The 4,668-nt window shown below is 35.4% G+C and overlaps 1 long non-coding RNA gene across 1 annotated transcript; it reads right to left on the bottom strand.

The window, feature by feature from the left end:
- Nucleotides 1–436: 436 nt before the first annotated feature.
- On the bottom strand, nucleotides 437–3,135 carry LOC115273713. The gene is made up of 3 exons (XR_003900914.1): nucleotides 3,050–3,135; nucleotides 1,258–1,391; nucleotides 437–561 (listed from the first exon to the last, which is right to left on the bottom strand). It is a non-coding gene; the product is annotated as an uncharacterized LOC115273713 (long non-coding RNA).
- Between the last annotated feature and the right edge of the window lie 1,533 nt (nucleotides 3,136–4,668).

The following is a 4,668-nucleotide window of genomic DNA, read 5'->3' as shown; positions in this document are numbered from 1 at the left end:
ATTTACTGTGAAGGACTATTATGGGTTGGTTACATACATGTTAGAGATTTACATGGACTTCTAAATGTTTTATTGGCTCATTCCCTAATAACATGTGGTAAAGAGAATCTGACAAATCTTGACTTATTTTTAAATTTTTTTCTAAAATGATCATTTGTAAAATTTTTCTAGGATCGTTTTCCTAAAAATTACATCATGGGCCACATTCTTCTACTTCCTGTAAGCTCAGTGGATAATAACAGGGTTTGATTCTCAGTCCCATCTAAGTTTGATTCTATAGCTTCTTAACTCTGTAAGCGTTGACTCATTACTTAAGTGCTCTGAGCCTCAGTTTCCTAATCTATAAAATGAGGATCGAAACGATCTTAGAATAAGAACATTCACAATGTTTTAATAAGGAAAATCAACTCCTTTTTTAAAAAATGAAATTGGAAGATTAATTCTAAGAATTTCTTTTCACCTTCTGGCATAGTTTCAAGTTTATGTTCTTGAATTTGAAGAAAAGACATCTTTTTGTGGTTGCTATTAATTTGTGTTATGATTTTGACTCCTTGCTGTCAACTGTGAAAGAATAAGAAGAGAAAACATTTGCAAAAAGAGTAAGAAGGCAGAGAAGTAGGAAGCAGCAGAGGGATCAAAGGAAAGGGGGAAAATTAATTATTTTTTTAAAAGCTCTGGGAGGTTAGAATCTGATCCTAGGAACAACTGCCTTAAAAGATTGAAGATCATCTACCCAGAAAGATCTAGGTATGCAAACTCATGAAACGATCACTTGGAGTGTCACTGTTCACATAGAGGAGTGGGTCATGTAGATGATCTATCACCCTCATCGCTAATTACCCAGCCATCACTGAAGGAAGAACCTGTAAGGTAATCTTCCCTGGAAAGCCAAAAGAACAAAGCATCATGTAGAAACACCTACCAGGAGTGATATATATTTATGGTAAAACACTTGGTAGATTTCAACTCATTTGGCCCAGTGACACCCCATGAACATACTTCTTAATTTCTTAGGAATCTGAATGTTCCTCAAATGATAAAGAGACTTTGGACATTAATTAGGGTGATATGGAGAAGTTATTGGTGCTTGCAGGGTAGGTGGGGTAAAGTTAAACTGAATAAACCCAAGATTCTCATGCTGGATCACTGATTACATATTGCATATTAATTCCTGCCTCACTGGGTTCTTAGAAAGATTAAATGAAATGACTATGCAAGTTCTTGGTATTGTGAGGATTCAAAATGGTAGCTACTTACATGGTCATTATCACAGTGGCAGTGCTTCCTTATGTTATCAGGACCTTAGGCAGCTTCAGCAGAGATAGGAGAGGAGGGATGAATGGTGGAGTACAATCTAGAACTTTATAAGAAGTAGCCTTGGTCATCAGAAGCTGCCAGAAAATACAGAAGAGAACAGGAGTCATTACAAGAAAAACTGTTTTAGAATTTTACTTTTTTTTTTTGGCCTGGAAATAGCCTTGAGATTATCTAATTCCAACTATTCATATAGCTACAGATATACAAACACCAATGAGAAGTTTCTACAGATACATTTTCATCCACCTGGAATAAGGTGGATGATGTACACTCCTGACTTTCACTAGCTCAGGTCTGAAGATTTTGCTCTCAAAAGTTAATGCCATTCAAAAGGGGCTTTTTTTTTGTTTTGTTTTTTGAAAATCAAAATATATTAACCAAGACTCCTCTGAATTGCAAATGAATCCCCACTGAAATTCAGTGAAGTAAGAATTTCCTGGCTGACCTGACTGAAATGACTAGAAGAGCTTCAAGCAAGAAAGGATTCCGATGCTCAACAACATCATCAGGATTTTGTTTCTCTCTGTTATCTTCATTTCCTTTGAGTCCTCTTCTCTTGGGTAATTTATCTCTTTTGAGTAACAGTCAATGCAGTAGCCCTAGTTGAAGAATGACTTTTGCTTCACAACAATCAGATCCAAAATTCTAAGACTGAGTGTCTTTGCCTATCCTGGGTCTTGTGCTACATCTCTGAGTCTGTGATTGCCCACTCCTGGAAATTGAAAAGTAGTCCATCCTCACACAAATCAAATGAATGAGACTAGGAAGTTATTTTCCAGAATAAATTAGGATATTGTTAGGAGAGAAAAATGTAGATGTAAGGCAAACAAAAACAACAGACGCCTACTAAAGCTACTCTTATGAGGATACAGAGAGTGGTAGGATAGACCAAATCCAAGTATAAATTCAAAGTTCTTCTGTCTACATTATTATTGTTTCTTGTTTTCAGACAATAGGCAACTATCCAACTCTTAAAACACTTCTGCAGAATGCAAGGTCAGAGAGCTACAGACTTTTGGCTCTCCTCTCTCTTCATAGACTTACAAATACTAAATCAAGCATTTACAGTTAAACTGTGGTTCCTTTACCATCTTAATGACCAATTTTATGCAATCAGATTTGTCATTTAATCGATCCTATTCAGTTTGAAAGACAACCCGGAACACCAAATTGATCTTTTCAGTCTAGGATTTTCTTAAGTCATAGACAATGTCTCCTTCATTCTCATTTACAGTTTTCACATCTATTTTTTCTTCTACTTTCTTCTTTTCAACTTTTCCCATATAAACCTGACTCGTATTGAAATTCTCACAGCAGACCACTGAATTCAACTTTATATTTTCCTTTACTTTCTCTGAGTCTACTAAAGATATCTTGATTAAATTCTACTCTGCTCCATTTATTTAACAAATATCTGTGTTCCATGATGTATGCTAGATGTTTGGGTTACATCCCCAGACAAGTCAGATAAGATTGCTGTTCTCATAGAATTCGCATTCTAGTGATTGGAAATAGGCAAACATACTACCAACCTGTGATTCCTTGCCTGCTGCTATCCACCATGAACTGTGGTTGTCATGAATATGACACACACACATTATTTGTTATAACCTTCACAACTTATTATGGAAGGTAGACCAAGTTTCACTAACTTTATTTTACAGATATTATTAAACATAGAGGTAAAGTGAGATCATTAATTTAATCATTCTAGGATCTACTAAATACCTACCTTTAAAATGCCAGATACTATTTTAGGCTTTTGGAACAATCATATTGACTTGGACATTATCCTCATATGTCTAGTGAGGGACACTCATCACTAAAATGGCAACAAGAACAACAAAACAACAAAAGAGCCCTGTGAAGTCAAGTAGCAAGTTAGTGGTAGAGCTAAAATAGTTTACATCATTTCAAACTTGAGTCTGTTATCCTCACTAAAGTGTGAATTTCCCTGCAAATGATAACTTGACCAAAACTCGTAGAAGAATGAGGCACCAGCAACTAAAGCTATCCTTACCTTAGCAACTGCTACACAGAGCTGGCCTAAAAAAGAATTCTATAATTACCAATTATGACAAAACTGCTACTTCACAAGGAAATCCACTAATCCACCTCCAGTCACTTCTACTGTTCAACATCTTCTAAAGGTCTCCATGAATGCAATGGGTAAGATAATGTGGATGGGATGGGATGGGAAGTGACAACCCAGCTTCCATCTCAGGACACTCTGGCTCCAGAAGAAAGCTCCTAAACATTCTGCTATCTGCCTTTACCAAAGAAGACTTTAAAAAGGGAAAGTACAATTTGCAAAATAAAAAAAACAAAATTTACCCAAATGAAAAGCCTACAAATAACATAAGATTAATATAGGGGCACTTGGCTGAGTTGGTTAAGCATCCAACTCTTGATTTCCACCCAGGTCATGGTCTCATGACATCAAGTCCCGGGTAAGACTCTGTATGGACAACATGAAGCCTGGTTGGTATTCTCTCTCCTTCTCTCTCTGCCCCTCCCCTGCTTGTGTTTTCTTTCATTCTCTCTCTCTCTCTCTCTCTCTCTCTCTCTCTCTCTCTCTCAAAATAACTATTTTTTTAAAGATTAACATAAAGAAGTAACATAATATGAATAGCTTTTTTGTAACATGTACACAAATAGGAAACAGTATTCAGAAAAGATAAGAACTTCTACAAATGAGTTAGAAGAAAAATTGAGCCAATGATACAACAGGCAAATTATAAACCCAGTGGCCACACACACACACACACACACACACACACATATATATATGTATATATGTGTGTGTGTGTATATATATATATATATATATATATATATATATATATATATATATAGCTCAATTTCAAATAGCAACCCAAGTATTGCAAATTAAAGTTAAAATAGCATACTATTTCATACTCTCAAATAGGGTGAAAAATGTCTGACATCATAAAGTGCTGATAACAGTGTATGCTTCTGGAAGGAACGGCGTTGCTGCAACCACTTTTGAGAACCATTTTGCAACACGGCAGTAATTTCTAAAAAGGACATAATCCACAACCCAACAGTTACATTCCTAAGTATATACCTTATGAAAATTCTTGCACTTGTATCCCAGAAGACTGTTTGAGAATGTTTACACCAGTGATCATGAAATTGTATTATAAAAACCTAAACCTCTTCCAACAATAGAATATATAATGAGAATTAAGGTGGAGTGCAGTTAAATTTAAAAGGCAATAGCTATACCTATGTGATGCAGCACAGAACAATATTAAAAACCCAACACAAAGTGAAAAAACATACATACAGCACATTATAATTTCTGAATATTTTGAATACCCAAACAAT

This window comes from Suricata suricatta, chromosome 12 (assembly GCF_006229205.1).
Source record: "Suricata suricatta isolate VVHF042 chromosome 12, meerkat_22Aug2017_6uvM2_HiC, whole genome shotgun sequence".
NCBI lineage: Eukaryota > Metazoa > Chordata > Mammalia > Carnivora > Herpestidae > Suricata > Suricata suricatta.
This window is presented reverse-complemented; position numbering and strand designations above follow the sequence as displayed.